Raw genomic sequence first — 20,585 nt, 5'->3', positions numbered from 1 at the left:
ATTATCTACTGTATTCTTCAATTTCTTTCTTCACTGTTGTATAGTTTTAACTGTAGAGGTCTTTTACCTCTTTAGTTATACTGTTGGTTTTCCCCCTGAGTTACTGTTAATGTGATTGTTTTCTTGATATCTTTCTCAGATTGTTCATTACTGATATATAGAAAAACTACTCATTTTTATTTGTTGACTTTTTTCTTTCTGCGGTTTTGCTGAAAAGTGTTTAAGAACTTTTTACTGGAGTTTTTAGGTTCTTTCAAGAATCATACCATCTGGAAATAAGGACAATTTAACTTTTTCCTTTCTTATTTATACCCCCTTTATTTATGTCTTTTTCCCTCTACTCTGGCCACAAATTCAGTCACTATAGTGAAAAACTGTGGACAGTTAGTACCATTGACTTGTTTCTGATTTCAGGGGAAACAATTTTGGTTTTTTACATTTAATAAAATATTGACCACATATAGCCTTTATCATGTTAAGGTATACTCCTATCCCTGAGTTTCTTCAGGATGCCTATTATAAAAGAATGTTGACTTTTTCAAAAGATTTTTCTGTATCTATTAAGATGACTACAGATTTTTTTTCTTTGTTTTATTTATGTGCTATATTACATTTATGGAATCTACCACCTTTGTGTCCCTGGAATGAAACCAACTTAATTGTAGTATATGATTTTTTTTCCTTTTGTGTGGTAACAGTGTCTAAACTCAGGCTTTGATTTGCTAGGCAAGTACTCTACTGCTTGAATCATGTCTCCAGCCGCTGGTTATTTTCTGAGATGGGATCTCATTTTTGTTTTGCCCAAGACCAACCTGGACTATGATTCTCCTATTTACTCTTCCCACCATAGCTAGGATGACAGGCATGTGCCACTATGGCCAGTATTTTTCTGATGAGATAGGACCTTATGTACTTTTTACGCCCAACCACACTGGACCACTGATCCTTTTAATCTCTACACCCAAGTAGCTAGGTTTGCAGGCCTGAGCAACCAGTACTCTATAGTCTTTTCAAGATGATGTTGAATTTGTTTTGTAAGTATTTTATTGAGAATTTTGCACTTATGTTCATCGAGGAAAATTTCCCATAGTTTTCTCTTTTTTTGGTATGTCTTTATTTGGTGTCAGGAACAGAGTAATTAAAATTGGATTCATACTTTTTTCTAGATTTTCTAATTTATTGAACTATAGATTTTCAAAGCAATTCCTTTAAATTTCATTGGTATATATTATAATATTCTCTTTTTCCTTCATTTCTAATCGCATTACTTTGAGTCTTTTCCCTCTTTGGGTTAGTTTGGCTAAGGGGGTTAACATTTTGTAAATGCCTTTTTAAAAATCAACTCTGATGCATTGATGATTGATTGATGTATGATTTTTTTGGGGGGAGGGGGTGGTACTGGTAATCAAACCCAGGATATTGCACTTGCTGGGCAAGCGCTTTGCCACTAAGCTACATCCTAGATACTTTGTATTATTCTTTTAGCCTCTATTTCATTGATTTCTTTCTATCTGCAGACTTGGGGTTAGGCTTGATTTTTTTTGTTGCATTTTTTTTTGGCAGTACTGAAGGTTGAACTCAGAGCCTTGCTAGGCAAGTGCTCTACAATTTGATCCATACCCCCATTCCTTTCCCTTTTCTGGACCTTAAGATATATCCTTATACCATACATTTGAGATCTTTCTGGAGGTATTTTTTCTTAAAATAGGCACTCATAGCTCTAATCTTTCCTTTCAGTGATACATTTTCTATGTCCTAAAGTTGTAAGTTATCTTTTTATCTTCATCTGATCCTAGGAATGCTTAAATTTTCTCCTTTATGTTTTCAATGAAGCACTGGACATTCAAAAGTGTGTTGTTGTTCAGGGCTGGGAAGGTGGCTCAGTGGTAGTGCTTGCCTTGAATGTATGATGCCCTGGGTTCTATTCCTCAGCACCACATAAGCAGAAAAGTCGGAAGTGGTGCTGTGGCTCAAGTGTTAGGTACTTGCCTTGAGCTAAAGAGCTGAGGGACAGTGCCCAGGCCCAGAGTTCAGGCCCCATGACAGACCAAAAAAAAAAGTGTATTGTTCAGTTTCCATGTTCTTATATAGTTTCTCCTTCTATTGGTTTTCAGATTTCTAGTTTTATTCCATTATAATCTGCTAAGATATTGGATACTGTGAATTTTTTAATGTTTGTTAAGACTTGTTTTATGGCCTAAAATAAGATCTACTTTGAAGATGGTTCTGTGGACTGCTTAGAAGGCTATGTCTTTTGAGGATATTGAATAGACTGTTCTGTACATGTCTATTAGGTCCATTTAATCTGTGGCTCGGTTTATTTTGTTTCTTTAACTGTACTTTTTTGTCTTTTCTATTTTGATTCTGGGGATCAAATCCAGGACATTGTACTTGCTAGGCAAGTACATGGAGCTGTGGTTCAATTTAACTCTGAGGAATCTGTTGATTTTTTTTCTTTTTGGTCTGCATGATCTGTCTATTGCTGACAGTCCAGTGTTGTAATCACTCAGAGCCAGAGGCTCGTTCTCCAGTGTCTGCTTGCTGCATAGGACACAGATCTACCATCTTATAGTTAATATTTGTTGCATGATTTCCGCTTTTTGTACACAGCTTGCACATCTGTGGATTTCTCTTCTGCCTGAAATCTCTTTGGAGGAATTCTCTCTCTTCCCCACCAATCTTTGTAGTATTCAATGTTAGGTTTTATTTGTTTCTTTTATAATTCTAAAGCTTAATATTGCTGCTATTTCCCCTGTTCTCTGACTATATACTATTAACTATTGCTCTCCTTTTCCTGTCCATGCCATCAGCCTCTCCACAGGGCTATGTAATTGAGATTTTTGTTTCAGACTTGTAGAATGATAGGAAAGTCATCCTTCATCCTAGGTTTTTGTTTTCTATAAAGTCTTTGTTTTCTATCTCCCTTTCAAGGGAGAAAAGCATCTGACATCAACTCTTTTTTTCTCTTCTATCTTCGTCATATACTCATTTGCTTCCAAACTTAATGGAAATCAAACATGCAGAGGATAGAAGCTCAACTCCCTAATGAGCTCCAGACTTTTCCTGCTCCATGAGGAATGCTAGGCCTAAGTCTAACAACTCTCATATTAAGGTTTGCTTCAGAAAATGGACAGCATCTAGACAATTGTGACTATTCAGAAATTGTATTATGTGAAAATGGAATACTGCACTTTGTAACTGTGAGAACAATCACTAAGAAACACATTTTCAAAAAATAATAATAGATCTTCACCTAAACCAAAAATGTGAAAGTCCTAAATTATTGGATAAGAAAAGAAGAGCCTTAAAGCAATTTCTTTGAAGAAAGTAGTATGGTTAGTTTCATCTCCCACATCCCCAATCCAGAATCTGTGCCTGGTCTTCATTGTGGTGAGAAGAATTGAAATGCCCTGCATCCAGAGACAGGGGGACTGGATCTGGTCTCACCCTTTGGAAAGTTAGAGTGCTCTGTGGCTTCTAACAAATAGCTACCTAGGAATAACAATATCCAGGTAAAAGTAAAGGTCAAAGGTAATGAATCCTAGATATCAGGTGTGCTAGGCATAGAAACTGAACCTCAGGCTGCATTAAAAGATATTCTGAGAAAAGGAGTGAGCTAAGGTGTGTGTGGGGGGGGGGGGGGAGGTGGAATTCTCTACCATCAAGAGGACATCATGCATACCACTGGAATTGTAGATCAAAGGTCATTTGCTGAAGGAGCTGCCTGGTCTAGACCAAACAGATTGTAGTGAGTGAGACTCGAAGATAATTCCTACATTTTTGTAACTGAAAGTATGGTCCATGGACTGGCACAACCTACATCAGCTGAGAACTTTTCAAAAATGCGAAATCTCAGACTTGTAAATACAGGAGCCAGCTTAGGATCCAACCTAGTAAGAACGGATCTATTACCTAAGCTTCTTGACTTTTTTCTATCTTTGGCTCCTTATACTTTTTCTGACTCTGTTCTTGATGTCAGCTTGTCATCTATTAGCTCTTTGCTGCTTCCCACTCATTCTTAATTTGCTGTTTCTAATTATCTGTGGGTGGCAGAAACATATGGCCAAGCTTGGGGAAATTGTGTACAAACAAAGTAAACAAGTTCTGCCTGGGACATGATAACCTATAAACTTGGACTTTATGGTATCTATATGGTTGTTCAAGCTTTTTCCCCACTTACCCTCTTGTTCTGTAGAATATGTCAGATAGCCCAGGAAAGTATCCAGAGACTCAAAGTTGTTGTCAGCAAACCAGAGAATGAGGTAATGTAAGCTGTTCTAGGCATCCTTGAAATGGAGCTGGTTTAATGTGTGCCACAGATCTCAGAGTGGAGATTCAAATCCTACTTCTAGTGGCTAGAAATCCTAAGCAAACATCCTTAACCTCCAGAGCCTTATTCTTTTCATCTGCATAAAGAAGTGATAATACTTTGCAGAGTTATGGAAACTAAATGAGCCAGAGTTTGGGTTCTACCTAACATATTTATGTACTCAGCAATTTTTATTTTCCTTTCCCTACTCAAATTAACCTTTTCTTAAACTCCTGATACTATAGTAGATAAAGGATATAAATAAAGGGAAGTATTCACCTAAGGATGCAAAACCGTATCACATGAGCATTATGTCAAAGATCAGCAGGTATTTGTTTTAAATACACAAATGTTCAACATGGAGCTGATGTCTTCAGTGGTTTGAGGCAAGGCTGACAGCAGAAAGGTCAATTTACTTGATCATGAAGGGAATTCTTCCTCTCTGATTCTGGATTATAATCTCAGTGTACACCCTTATGCTACAACTTTATACCTGATAGTCTCTCCTTTGCTACTGTAGTCACCTCCATACTTATCTTTCTTACTCTGCTCTTACCCACTTTTCTTCCATTATCCCCAACATATGTGTTTACAATATTTTAGACCATATTCCTCTCCATAGACCCTTCTTTGTCTGTGATTCATCCCTATTTCTCATGATGTCAATGAGTTAACTCCCAACTACTGTTCCCAACACCTGCCCATACCTCATGTTCAAGAAAACAAAACCATATGAGTTTCCTCAGATGCTTATGTATCTTGCTGTCTTCAAGCCTGTCTGCCTGAGATATATGCCAACTTTCCCATTGAGTGCAATGCTTAAAACCTTCAAGACTTCTTGTTCTATCCTTGGCCCAACCTTCCACACACAACCTTAATCAGTTGTCAGTGATGGGTTATATTACCACATTCACCTGTGAATCTTTCCTTCTTCACCAAGACCTTCTTCCATGCACACATTGACCATATTTATGTATCAAACCAGAGGGCAACATACTTATATGTGTATATATATATATATATATATATATATGTGTGTGTGTGTGTGTGTGTGTGTGTGTGTGTAGTGTATATGGTGTATATGTATATGTATACATGTATGTGTACATATACATATAGATAGAATGATAAATGGATAGATAGATAGACAGATAGATTTTATAGCCTAAGGTACACATTGAGCTGACTAGAAGATGCTCAGTAGAAATCAGTCATCAAAATAAAATTTATTCTCTGCAGGTTGCTATGGTTACTTCATGAGGTACCGTAATTTACAAAATTGAGCTGCCAACTTCCTTTGAGTAGACCAGACTAGAGCTTCTCAAATTTAATATGCATAGGAATCACCTAGGAAATGTGGTTAAGCTGCCGATTCTGATTCAACAAATCTGTGCAAGGCCCAAGACTTAGCATTTCTAATAAGTTTCCAGATGCCGGTGGTCTGGATAGCCTATCTTGAATGATAAGAACTCATAGATTATCAAACTAAGCTAAATTTGGGAGTTGGGCTTAAGATACCATTGAAGCAATAAAGCTAAAAGTCAACATTTTAGAAATCTAATCCAAAAGAAGTCAGTTGAGTTACGATATTAGTAAAGGAGAATGAATAGATCTTTGCAAACATGGTCTTTTAAGATACCATTCCAGAGATCTGCATATTAAGTAAAGAAGGGAAGCTCATCAACATAATAGACTTGTTAAAAAATTCTTCAGTTAGCTGGGTGTTGGCAGCTTAGAACTGTAATCCTAGCTGCTCAGAATTGAGACTTGCAGGATCACAGTTCAAAGACAGCCAATTAGAAATGTACTCACTACCTTACATATATAACTTACATATATAACTGTAACCTTTTTTTACATCACCTTGACAATAAAATTGAATTTTAAAAAGGAATGTCTGTGAAACTCCACTAACCAGCAAAACAGCCTGGCTGACAGTATGATCCAAGTGGTAGATCTAAGTGGTAGAGCATCAGCCATGAGCTAGCAAGCTGAGTAAGTTCAAGCATGGTATTGACCAAAAATTAAAAGCATTTCAGTTAGTGAACTCAAATAACTCTTTTTAAGGATTTGTCCAGCTATATGTAAAGGTTCAAAGAGAGTAAAATACTGAAAAAAGATTCACTTAATTATTAACTTCAACTATTAAAGCTTTTCTTTTGGCTGGAAGAAGTTATGTGATCTATTTGATTTTTTTTAAAAAAGGAATAGAACTGCCTCTCCTCCAGAGGTTTCTATGGTTTCAAGTAATACTTTTGCTATTAATAAATGCAAAACGATGTGTTTTGAAACACAATGGACACTAATTAGAAGGAGAATAACAAAGGTTGAAATGATTTAAAAATGAAAAAGCTGGATTTTGCTACTTGGGTCAATGACTCATAAACAGGAATTTTTGCAACATATTATTTATTCATATTTTAGTATTAAGGTGTTTTTTTAAAAAGCAAATCTACATCTTCCAATGTGGAAAATTCTTAGTGAGATATAAAGAAGGAGAAAGCCATGGGGTAGGGAAAACATAACTCCTCAGACATAATGACAGAGAAGTGTGGGAAACCATCCATAGGGCAAGAATCTTTCATTAGTCACCCTTCCTATTAATTATCTCCTATAGTAAACACGGCTCCTATGAAAACATGAAAGACTTGAGTCAGCAACACGAAGGCACAAACAATAGCATTTGTGCACATGGATGCAAAAACACAAACCATAGCCAGCAAATGATGCAAACACTTTATGGAAAAATGTCGCATGCTGTCATGTCTCATCAGTAAGTCTGAAATCCTTTAACAAAAGATGTACATTTTTGTACAAGATTCTGAAAACTGAGAGTTTTAAGAAAGGTATTAGTATTATTCTGTTTTACACAGATCAGGGATTCTATCCCCCTGTTCTCTACTCAGAAAGAAGATATTTGTTTCCTTCTCCCACCAACTTTATGTGTTTTCTGCAATGGTTTGTTGACATGCGTTAACAATCACTATTGGGACTCCAAAGCAGGAGCCCTCTTCCCCAAGCCCAGCTACACTCTATATGCCTGCAATGAATTCTTGTCGGGACAATGCCAAGTGTGACACCGTTCCAAGCTTCTGTCATCTTCTTTGGAAATCCTTCCAAACCAAGGGCCAGGAAACAATGATTATTCCTAAAGAGACTGAACTTAATAGCATCTTGACAGATGAAAAACCCAAGAATGTTTGCATAAGACCACATGAGATTTGTTCTAAAGATACCAGCAAATCCGCATGATCACTGATTTTATGAGAAAAGAAAAAAAGAACCTTTTCTCTCAATACAGATGTGAACCTATTTCTTTGATTTTTTTTCTTTTAGCTAAATTGGTAATCTGGAACTTCCATCCTAGAGGATTTGCACCCAGAGCAAAAGTCTACTGAAACAGGGTAAACACAAGCCCTGTTCTGGCACCCTGAAGTGTTATGCTTACACGTGCCACATTTTCTCCAAATGTGGGTGCATTTGACTCTTTGGAAACAATTTTTCCTTTGTTTACTCTTTTTTCACATTCCAGAGATAAACACGAATCTTTGTTCTTCCTAGGAATAAGTACAAGTATAAAAATTTATTAGCTTACTTCTCTGTGGTCAAATAATGGGGTTGACGCCGTGAATGCAGCCTAGGAAAAAGATATTTTACCCTCTTGCATATTTGAAAACTCAGACTTATGAATCTCTAGCTCATCTATACAAATGAACTGCCAGGCTTCTCACCAGAATGGCATTAAATTAGTTCAGAGTGGCTGAATAAATCTGCCTTTGAAGCCTAGTCCATATAAATGTCATGCGTAGATGGTATAAGGCCTTGCTTTGGCAAACTACAAGCACATCCAAAATTATTCAAGAGGAAGGAAGTCAAGTGACTGAGTAAACAGTAGTGCCCATCAGTCAAATTCAATGGGACAAAACATTTAAAAAGATGGTCAACATGGAATACAGCCTGTAGAACCAATCAGGGGGTACACAGCTGTTACTGACTGATTTAGCTCCAGAACTATCTGCTCAGAAATGAATAATCCATTCTTCTTACCTAGATTCTTTTGCCTTATAGACTTTCCTAATAAGACAACCCAGAGAAAACTGTCAGTTTTGTTCTGAATTGCTGCAGTTGGCTTCAGCTTTACACATCAACAGTTCCAAGAACTGTTGATCTAGAAGGTATAAATAGAAAACAATAACAGAAGTAATATCATAAGAACTAAGGCAATGGTACTTACAGACTATTTAAAACAAGTTATTATCTTGGATTGGAAAAGTAGGGACAGAGTGGGTGGTAGGCAGAGAATCAGAGAGTTGCTCTGCTTACTTTTAGCTGCAACAATCAAAGGAAATGTCTACATTTCCGGATGTTCCAGAAATTCTAGTCTTCATGAATTGAGAAAAGCCACGTGCCAGAAGTGGAGATGTACCTGTGTTTTCCATCTGTTTTGTTTTGTTTTGGTTTTGGTTTCTTCAGTTTTTGTTTTGATGCAGCTTCAGCACTTTTTTTTTTTTTTAAGAAAGCAAACTAGCAATAGTTACAGCCAGACAAAGAATGGCAGTTGGAAGGTGACAGTGTGAAAGCTACATCTGCATGAGGAAGGAAATGGAGCTGAGAATGGAGATATAGGAACAGTTACAGTGAGTATTCGCCCAAAGCCAGAAGCCAAGTAAATGCCCTATACCACCCAAGGTTGAACCCACCTCTTCTGAGACTTGTTGCCCACTCACTGATTGGAGCTGGAAGTTAAGGGCACAAGAGGGAAGAATGAGTGAACTTGAGCCTTTGGTACATGTCACAGATTGAATTCTCCAGAACATACTGGCCAGTGATCCCATATAGCAGGTCATCAGCAGGTGAAGAACTGGAGATAAGTTTGTCTGAAGAACCTGGAGTCACACAGCATTTTCCCTACCCAGAGTGAGGTATGGGGATCATTGTCCACCAACTTTTCTCAGAATGGCCCTTAGAAGATGTCATTCCCTTGGCATTTCTTGTGTATCACATATCTAGACTCAGGGAAAAAGCCACAGAGTTGACTGATTGGGGTACCCCCAAATGGGACATGTGTGGGGTATCAATATCAATTGCTATGGTAGAAGACAGGATGGATTATACACCGAGGATTGGAGTAACTTAGTTTGCATATAAAGGGAAAAAATGAATTTCTTCATTTGAAACCAGATGTTCAACTTAATTTCATTTTTTTTCCTATTTCAGAAATATGTCTTTGTGGGCAACCTCCCCCATGGAAAAAATCCTGTAGCCAGCTGTATAATTTAAGTATAATAAAAAGCAACATAATATAATATTATATATTTTGAGAGAGAGAGAGAGAGAGAAGAGAGAGAGAGAGAGAGAGAGAGAGAGAGAAAGCTCTCTCTTTCTCTTTCTCTTAGGGCCAAGCTTTCTTTTTCCTGTTTTTCTATTTCTTTCATTTCTATCTATCCCTACTTCTCTGCTTTCCTTCTTTCCTTTATTCATTTTAGTTGTTAGCTTTGGCTTACATTTTTTATACTATTTTCTACAGGAAGAGAGTAGGGGTTTGAAAGTCACTCTTAGGTTTCTCTGGGTCTCTGGTTTCAATCAAGGCTGGAAATGAAGATGACTCCAGATTTCCAATACTTCCCATAGGCTCCTGATGGATGGCACTGGAGCTGCCTGCCTGATGTGGCTTCTCTTATTTGAAGAAGGTTTGAGAGCATTGGTGAAAAGGAAGCTGGTTGCCCTGCTCATCTCTCTTGGTGCTGCCCCACGAATGCTTATAGACCCTAGCATGGTTATGTCTTGGCAGCTACAATGTTAATCCTGTATTACCCAATTACCTGCCACGGCGTCTCTGAGGCTGAGACAGATGGCATGGGGAGATAAGTACAAGGAGGCTCAGATAACCTCAGTTTATACTGGAGAGTCCCCTCGAGGATGCCTTGGAGAGAAGAAATCAGATTAGGTAACCTCCACATGGAAATTTCCCAAAGGTCTCCCATTTATCCATTTACCACTAACTGCTTGGTTCAAATGGAAATTCCCAAGACACTGAAGAAAGAGCTTGGCACACAAAGTTGTATCACTTGTTGGGGGAGCTGAGTTTTAGATGGATGGTTTGTCCAAAAAATCAGGTCCTGCTAATGCTCAGAACTCCCAGCAAACCAGAAGGTATTTAAAAGACTGCAGCAACTTCCTACTTGGCGCCCAGGTATAAAGCAACCTCCACAAACCACAATGTGAAGAGAGTTAATTATCCTCCTTTCATTAAGCTTTTGCTGGGTACACCTTCCATTTGCTTTCAATCTTATCTGAATTTTAATCATTTATTGCTTTACTAAAACAGGCTTGATAATTGACACATTTTAGACATTATTTAAGCAATTTCAGCATTTAAAGTTGAACATTCTGAACATACTCCTCACCAGTATGTTTTTAAGTCACTTCAAAAGGCAGATTCAATGTTATCTGCATAGACACTGATGTCTACTTATTTTCTTGTGCTTGTGCTCTTTAAAAAAATTCTAGGTAAGTAAGTCTTGTGGTTAGTAACATTATTAAGTCTTGGGGCTTTGCTGTGGTAAGTTTATCCTATGTTCATTTGTCCTTGCTTATAAATTTCTTCAGATGTGATCTTAATCCAATTCTTCTCAATTCTAAGACACCTCAAAGGCAAAGCACTGTCTTGAATTCAATGAAGAAAAGGTCTTCCCAAGGTCAATATGTCTGGCAGCTGACTTTTATTCCTTTTCTGCTACCTACCTTTCAGCATATGATCCCTTGGGGCTCCCTCAACACGTGATTTGAGGGACATACAGTAGACTGCTCTGTCCATCACTGTGATATCAGTGAGGTGGTATCACTTTTTTATTTTTTTTGCAGGAAAATCTTCCCAAGCCAAAATATTGTCTACATTCCTTTCCAACTATTTCCATCTTTGAAATATTGCTGCATTTGGGGTGTTCAGGAATGAGTCACCCCCAAAAGAATCTATCTACTGTCTTACACATCTCTAGTGACACTTCTTCCAAGGAAGGGTGTATTTTGTTCTTTTTATAACCTTCATTGATTATAAATGGGTTATACTGAGCCATCCATTATAGATTATGTAATAAATGGAGAAAAGGTATTTTCCCCCTTCTTCTCTAGCAATAAGCTTTCTTGTTACAGCTACAAGAAAATTTAGTATCTGCACAAAATTCACCTAGGAAATTCACAAACCATGACAGGTTTTCTAATTTTGCTGTATTATAATACAATATTTTTGAGAAGGGGCATTCAGGCTGCTATAGGAAGGTGAACATAACACTAATGTCACTTGTGTCCCGGGGAAAACAGTAACTACATGTGTCGTATTTAAAAGCCCCTCCCCCTACAAAGGGCATTGTCAAGAGTGTTCACAGTAGCAAATCAGTCATTTGGAACTTGAAACATATTTCCCTCTAAATATGATAAGTAGCAGTGTCTTTTGTCAAGTAGGAAGTCCTCCCAGTTTTTCACAAGAAATGCTTTTCCAAATGCCAAACTCCAAGAAAAATAAATTGAGAAAATGAGAAAAAGAATTGTCAGTCTCCTGCAAGAACGAAATCTTGACACTCGACCTCCTTTGTGTACTGTTCTAAGGAATCCACAGATGTCAAGTCAAAAGCAAGAGAAGAGAAGCAGACGCATGAAACTAGAGGTGTGGGATATGGCAGGAGAGAGATGGGCAGCATCACCAGTCACTCTTGAAGTCTATACCATGTGCTATGTGTCGATAATTTGTGTTCACACAAGTCATGTGAAATTGTTCTAACGACCAATGAATGTGAGAAACAGTCTTTAAATTACAGTTTAAACACAATTGTTGGCCATAAAGTTACTAAACTTGCTAGAAGATCTAAATACGGCAGTATTACAATGCTATTAAATAACATTCACTACCATTTCCCAGTGTGTGATAGTTAATGTAAGCTGCAGTTCTTAATAAACACTTCTAAGTTTAACACCTCTCATTTAGTAAGCAAACATTTCTAAATAAACATAATCTTGAGTTCTAAAAAATAGGAAGGATATTGACTATGCTTTAAGGATAACTTGGAATTTTCGAATTTCAAGCTCTGTCATAAATCCCGAATCATAATGTATGTTGTTTCTCCACATCTAGGGAATAGACAGTTCTAATGTCATCTGCCCAGCATACTGCCTACTCCCAGACACAGTGTCCTTCTCCCTTCCCCATCACATCGGGCCTTGCCAGCTGACATACTCTTTCCTCTGGCTGCACACAGTTGGCCCAGCAAGGCTCATCATCAAGGTCTTTCCTGAGCCTGGTGGGATTGAAACAAGGAAGAATAGTTGACTTCTCCCAGGTAGCAGAAACTATGAAATGGGGATAGTACAAGGAACAAAGATGAGACATGAAGAGAGGAGATTCTCTGACCCCCTACCCACACTTCTTTCTTTCCTTTAGGTGTTGTGTTCAATCATGACCTCAGTTGTTATTATGGTTTATTCCTGTTTGCTCATGAAGTTCAGCATGGGTTCCTATTTTCATAACTAAATGAGGTCTTGATTAAAATGAGGAGCTGAACTTTCTTTATCGCAATGGAATTGAAACATTGGAACCCTGAAAATTTAACAAAAAATAACCGTTAACAGCAACATAGGCATTATGAATGCACAGAAAGATGACGTGAAAATAGTGGTGAACTAGGAACTGCACACAGTAAGTAACCAGCCAATATTAACACCGTGGGGTGAATTAAGTGATCTTAGGGCTAGTAGGGCAATCTATAGATTCCCAAAGCCCATTGTATTTCTATCTCTTTTGAAAAGCACATTATCCTATTTTCCATGTAAGTACCGGATTCATTCATAGCTTTTGAGAAATGTTAAGTGCTGGAGTTAACACCTGCCTCCTTTAATCCTATATTGTAAGCATCTAGGAGAGAAACAGATGCTGCTCAATAAATATGTCAGGTATGGTTACTGCAGCTTGTGGATTGGAAGGGAGTAGGAACTGGAGAGAGGCTGGACCCAACTATACTTGTTAGAAAGACGAAGCAAAGAAAGTCTTTACACTAAGAAAAAGTGAAGAAAGTACCAGACAAAACAATATTGGCAGTCTGAGACTAAAGGACAGTGATCTTGCAAGAAGAGGTGGGCCCAGTGCTTAGACAGCAGCTACATGGCAGATCTGTCTGACAGATACCGTAAGTGGGTCAATGGACCTACCAGGGTCAGGCTCAGGGAGTTCGAATTTCTCTGACCTCTACCTTCAAACCACACGTGCTGAACTGGACCAGCAATGAACCGAACTGCAAAGGCTGCAGCAAACTTTGCTTAGAAATTCACTTGACAGCAGAAGCCACAAGAGGGCAGAATGGATGCTGAAGTCGGACACCTGCCTTTCTGGCCCCAGCTGTGGTTAATAATGGGTTGTGGGTAGGCACAGGGTTGGGGGGGATGAGGGGGGGTGAGGAGGGGAGAAAAAAAATGAACAATGAACATCTATAGTATACTAAAGAATAGACAATAATAAAAACACAGCTAGAGGAATTTTAAATTCCGAGATTTTTCAATTGACATATCAAGAATGAGTGAGTTGTCCTCGCCTGGAAAGTCCACACAGCGGATGAATAAGCATCTTCGGCTGATTAGAGATGAAGGAAACAGGTTTAAAGGCTGCACTTTGTGAATGCATTGGAAAGTGTTTGTCCTCCCTCTCCACAGCCACTACTACTCCAAGGGTGGTCCCTGGGCATACAGCAGCAGAAGCACCTATTCAAAATGCAGAATTTGGGGTCTGATACATACTGAATCAGAATCTGCACTTACACAAGATGTCCAGCTTATTTGAACTCACACTGTAGCTAGAAAATCCCTAGCCAGGAAAATGAGGAGTCATTAAAATGTCATGTGGGAAGTGGCATGATAAAGGCTGTGTTGGAAAGAACAGAGTATGAAGACAGAGGCCAGTAAGGACAAGAAATTAGACATGACATGATGTGGCCTCAACCATCAAGAGGAGATTTTGGGGGTGTTGTTTTGTTTTGTATGCTGTTAGTACGGCTTGAATTTAGGGCATCATCTCTGTCTCTCTGCCAGCACTCCTACCACTTTGGCCACAGCTCTCCTTCCAGCTTTTTGCTGGTTAATGAGAGATTAAAGTCTCCCAGGTTTTCCAGCCTGGGCTGGCTTTGAACTGGGATCCTCAGATTTCAGCCTCCTCCACAGCTAGAATTACAGGTGTGAGCCATTGGTACCCAGTGAGATGAGGTTTTAAAAGGAAAGGAAACATCTACAATTAAGGTATATTATTTGTAAGGTAGAATCAGTACAAGTTGGTGACTAATTCGATAAGGAGAAAGAATAGAAGGTAGTTTTAGATTATCTGCTAGACAGGCAGTTGAGTAAAGGGCAATATAACTCTCTTTAGCAGGGAAAATACAGAAAAGCAGTGTTAAAAGGAAAGGTAATCAGTTTGGTTTGGGACATGTTGCCCCCCCTCCCCCGCCCTCATGAACAGGAAGTAATGTAATTGCCTCTTAGAAATTCACTGTGGGAAGTAAATAAGACACTAGCAAAAAAGTGTCAAGCATTAAAGTACTAATCCATTAAACAAATAGAGGTTTTTTCCCCCCTCTCTGTTATTTTCTTTTAGCTCATTTTGGTGAGGGTAAGAAAGAGTTAACAGGCATCATTATTACCCTTGTAAACCCCTAACCGAAATTCTAATGGCAGGCATGGTAACAGCAGGGAAAAAAAAAAAAAAGACTACAAGCTGGGAAGTGACTTGTCATGGTTCTTTTTGCGGTGACTGAAACCAGCAACATGCACTCAACCAGAAGTTACTAGTATGTAGGATAAACCCACACTATTCACTGTAGTAACAACTAGACACAGGGACCCACTGAGCATTTGAAATGTACTACTCAAACTGAACATGAGTTGGAAGCACTAGAGTCCAAAGACTGTATAAAATCGGATGTACTCGAGCTCTATTTTTTTACATTGAATACATGTGCAAGAATAATATTTGGGGTGTTTGGGGTTAAATAAAGACATATTATTAAGAGCCAGGCATTGTGGCACAAACCTGTAATCTCAGTACTTGGAAGGCAGACATGGGAGCATCATGGTCCAACTGGCTCAGGCTAAAGTTCAAGATCCTGTTTATAAACAAGCTCCAGCAAAAAGGGCTAGAGGCATAGTTTAAGTCATAGTATGCTTCAATTATATATTGAAATATATATATATATATATATATATGTGTGTGTATGTGTGTACATACTACCATATATTGAAATACATATACGTATAGTTAATATATTGCAATATATGCATCAATATGTTTCAATACATATACATTTCACTATATAAACTTCAATATATACCATGCGTAAGTATATATACATATACACACATATATGCTATATGTGTATTTAGGATATATATAATATACTATGTATAGGTATACATATTTGTACATAAGTACATATATATGCTATATAGAGAGATGTAGTATGAATTCATCTGCTTTTTATATGTGTGGCTCACATTTGTTTCTCATATTACATCACTAGGGAACAGTACTTGACACATTATGAATGACACTTAGTCCAGATGCTCTTGCCTATCACGTAATGCATACTTTGCCTACCTAATGTGGACTGACATTTTATGGTTTCTCATTGCTTCCTAATGCCCTCTTTCCTCATTGCTTACCACTAGGAAGTAGGTTAAGGTAATAGAAAGAGATGGTCTGTGGTTAGCCAAGTCCTTTTGGGTTGATCATTCTCCTCTGCTAGCAAAACCTTCCCATTGGCTCATCCATCACCATAGTGATCTCTTGAAAGTAGGTCCAGACGATTAGGGCAGGAAGGAATCTCAGGATATTTGAACCCCATATCTTCCTCTATGGATAAAAGAAAAGTCCTCAGAAAATTCAAGAAACAGAGCTAAAGTTGTCTTTTTCACTACCAAAACTTACTCTGCAGATGGGCCTTGATGACTGCAGTAGAGTTTTCTCTTCAAAACAAATGGATGTGCGAAGGTGTGGGAGGAGACATTGTGCGGGTTTATCACTGGCGATGAAGAGAGAAGAGTAGAAAGGATTCATTTTGTAACTTGAGTAGGAAGGTAGGTCATCTGGAGAGAATTTAGTTAGAAAAAAGAAAACTAGTAATTTTCCAAGTGTAGGGAAAATGTGAGGGGAGAAATGTAGGAAAATGGACATGGAGTCAACAAGAGATGAATAAAAGGTTTGCATACCACAGTGAAGGCTTTGTCTCGGAATTACAGCAAGTAGGTGTTCACACAGATGTTACAAAAAGAAACATGCAGGAACCTCTTTGCCCTGTGTTCCATCCATCAGAAATAGCTGAATAGCCTAGATGCTTACAATGGCTAGAATTTAATTTGATTATAAACTAGGCAAATACACAACATTTCTTTAAATCACCAGTTGCTGAGTATCATAATCACTCTGGTGAGGAAAGGGTTTTCAACACAGCATAGGCTGGATTCATTTTGTTGGGCTACCATCACAAAGTATCATCAATCCTAGGGCCTACAAATGACACAATTCTGGATCTAGAAATCTGAAAGGGTCCCTGTCTGTGTCTTCTCCTCTAGTTATTGGATTGGGCAGCTCACTCTTTCTCACTGGTATCTCAACTACTTACCATGGCAAGGACCACAATTTCAGATAAATTCTTGTTCTGAGGAACTAAGGTAAAGACTTGAACGCAAGGGCTTGTGAGTCATACAGAAATCAACCACATGTCAGATACACATTCTGTACATTCTCCCATTGTATTAGAATAAAAGGCTTACCTATGACTGCGTCCTGAAAAGATAGCATAAAGCTATCAGCCACTGTTTCTTCATGCCTCACAAAACTGTAAACCCTAGAAACAGCACAAGAGGAAAACTAGAAACAAGGCAAGAGGAAGATAAACTAGTTTAAGACCTCAGAGGAAGAGGAAAACCACAGTAGGAAAATGTCTTACATCTCCCACCCAACCGACAAAGTGACCCAGAATCAACATTTTCTGACCCAAAATCAGCAATAGCATGTAGTCTGGGAAGTCTCACTTCCCCTGCAGGGAATGCTACCTGGCCCTCTGGGAAAAGGAATTCATTTGGAGTCTCATGAACACTATATGGACAAAAGTGTTATCTTCCGTTTCCACCATGCATGAGTCTCCTCTCTGACAGAAGATATAAAAGGTCCAGTAGCATCACACAATGGCTCTTGCTATAGTAATCTTGGCTGTAAATTTTACTGATCCCATATACCTGAGATCCTAAAACAAGAAACTCATGGGTGAAGAAATGTTCTTCAGTTGAGATGGGCAGAGATGACCACTTTATTCTATAACCCAGGCCAGGGAAGCTTCTTTGTACTTAGGAGGTCAAGACTACCTGACCAGTGAAAGACACCTGGTAACTCAGAGAAAATCTCCACCAGAAAAACCCCATGGGCTGGGCAATGGTGGTTCAGGTCTGTTATCCTAGCTACTCAGGAGGCAAAGATCTGAGGTTCACAGTTTAAAGGCAATAAGGGAGTCTCATTGCACCAAATCAACACAAACAGACAAAAATAACACCACAAAAACTTAAAAATTATTGTAACCTTGAAAAAAAGTTATTGTAACTGCTGCCCACCAAAGTAAAATCTGTAGGACAAACATAAAGAAAGTGATTTCATACGATTCTGAAAGTTTTACCTTAAGGGGCTAGGGGCATAGCTCAGAGGGAGAGTACTTGCTGGGCCTGTACAAGGCCCTCCCTAGGATTGATCCCCAGTACTGAGGATAGAGGGAGGGGATTGAAATAGAAGCTATCATCTCTTACCACAATATGCACAGTGTCCTGCATGTGGATTGAAAATCACCTGACACACCAATAACCAGGAAAGTCACAACTTGAAAAAATCAATATCTAGATGAAGTGAATATTGTAATTATCCGAGAACAATTTTACACCAGCTGTTAAAGAAATTCCCTCGCAATGAAGTACAAATTTCCTAAAAAATGAATGAAAAACAAAATCTCAACAAAGAGTAGTTCCTTAAATGACCAATTTGAAGTTATAAAACTCAAAAATACAATGACCAAAACAAAACTACTGGATGAGCTTAATAGAAGAACAGAGATGAGAGAGGACAGAATCCATGACTTGAAGGATGGAAAAAATGAAATGTACACAACTTGAGAACAAAGAGACCATGGAAAAACAAACAAACAGAACCTCAGGAATCTGTGGAGCAATAAGAAAAGCTCAAAACATGTATGTCATCAGAGTAACCAAAAGGAAGAGGAAAGAGAATGGGGCTAAAGAATACCTAAGGAATAAATGCCTGATACTTTACAAATTCTGTGAAATAGATAAACCTACAGACTCTAGAAGTTTTAGTGGAACCTAAACAGGATAAACTCAAAGATATCTTTGTCACAACATATCATGCTAACTTCTGAAAACTGAGGACAGAAGCAGTGAAAACAGACAGGGAAGCAATGTGCTCATAGAGGGAAGAAGCCATCCTAATGGCAGCTAGCTCTAACTCTGAAATCAAAGAGGTCAGGAGGAAGCAGAGAATTTTCAATTGCAGAAGGCGAAAACAATGCCAACAACCAGTGGCTTCAACAACTTATCACAAACCGGGTGACTTACAATAGAAATTCATTCTTTCACAGCTCTGGGAAGCAGAAGCTCAAAATTAAGGTGTCCAGAATGCTGACCTCCCCCTTAGCCTCAAGGAGAGAGTATCTTTTCATATCTGACGGTTCTGAGTATCCCCTAACAAGGGGCTATAGAACTATAATTCTGCCACCTTCACATACTCCTAATTCTATCAGGATGGTTGTCATTGAATTTAGGCCCCACCTGAAAAATCCATTATGTTCTCACTTCAGGACTCTTAACTGAATTTTGTCTTTTTCTTTTTCAAATTAGGTTACATTCACAGGCTCTCAGAGATAGGACATAGAATTGCCTCCTGTGGACTTCCATTAAGCCTACCCTTAAAGGCTGATAGAACTCCTCCTCCCCTCCCCCTTTCCCTTCTTCCTCTACTCCCCTCCTCTTCAACCTCCTCTCCCTCCCCTTCCCTCTACCCTTCCCCCTCCCCTCTCATCCTCCTCTACCTACCCTCCCTCCTCCAACCTACCCCTTCCCCCTCCCTTCCTCTCCTCCTCTACCTATCCCCTTCTCCCTTCTTCTCCCCCTCCCTCTCCTCCTCTGGCTCCTCTCCTTCCCCTCCCCCTCCTCCCCTCTCTCCCTCCCCCTCCTCCCTCCTCTCCTTGCCTCCCTTCTCCACGTCCTCTTCTTCCTCCTTCTCCTTCTCCCCTCCCCCTCCTCCATTATTATTATTGAATCTGAGGGTGATGCAATGTTCATTGAGGAGCATGATTCATATGTTGTGGGGCTAACACTACTGTGGAGACCCTCACAAGTGCAGAACTTGCTGATTGTCGAGGGACCATGATTAGGGATATATTTTACTACATGGTCATTGAGGATTAATTACTTCTCAGCTATCACAGATTCAAATTTACTGCATTAAGCTTAGTAAAGTGCACTTTTTTGAGATGTGAATTTTCCAGAAGCCAGGAAACTTGAACATGGCCCTCTGTTGGCCTCAATTACATGTTCTTCATTCTGAAGTTTAATAAAGATGGGCATGGGCTGGGAAGGTGGCTCAGTGGTAAAACACTTGCCTTGCATGAGGCCCTGGGTTCGATTCCTTAGCACCACATAAGCAGAAAAAAAAGCCGGAAGTGGCGCTGTGGCTCAAGTGGTAGAGAGCTGGCCTTGAGCTGAAGAGCTGAGGAACTGGGCCAGAGTTCAGGCCCACGACCAGACCTCTCCCCCAAAAAAGAGTAAAAAAACAAACAAACAAAAACAAATAAAAATGGGCATGATTATCTGGCCAATATGCACCTTGGGTATCATACATTGGGATTTCCAAAAGGCACCATACATGTTTTTCTAGAACCTAGGGAGAAGACAGAGTGAGATCAGAGATATGAAGATCCATTAGAAGCCTTGTGTCAACGTATACCAACAACAGGAGGTGTGCATTACCAAGAAGACGTCTGTTTGTAGCTAGTGCCCAGCAAATCCTTGTGGGTAAAGGAACCTGAGCAGCTTAATTGGCTGCTGAAGGAAAGTGCTCCAAACACAAGTAAGAGAATAAAGTGAAGGAATATCAGGAAGGAAGTCTGAACCATGAAAGGAACTGGAAAGTCTACATAAAACACATTCTGTTTCCTCATTATTTTTATGAATCATACGTGATATTTGG

The 20,585-nt window shown here is 38.9% G+C and overlaps 1 non-coding gene across 1 annotated transcript; it reads right to left on the bottom strand.

Moving 5' to 3' along the window:
* Positions 1-20,308: 20,308 nt before the first annotated feature.
* Positions 20,309-20,443, bottom strand: LOC122108268. The gene has a single exon (XR_006147509.1). It is a non-coding gene; the product is annotated as a small nucleolar RNA SNORA70 (small nucleolar RNA).
* Positions 20,444-20,585: the final 142 nt, after the last annotated feature.

Source organism: Dipodomys spectabilis, unplaced genomic scaffold (assembly GCF_019054845.1).
Source record: "Dipodomys spectabilis isolate Male_0828 unplaced genomic scaffold, ASM1905484v1 ptg000054l, whole genome shotgun sequence".
Classification (NCBI taxonomy): Eukaryota; Metazoa; Chordata; class Mammalia; order Rodentia; family Heteromyidae; genus Dipodomys; species Dipodomys spectabilis.
This window is presented reverse-complemented; position numbering and strand designations above follow the sequence as displayed.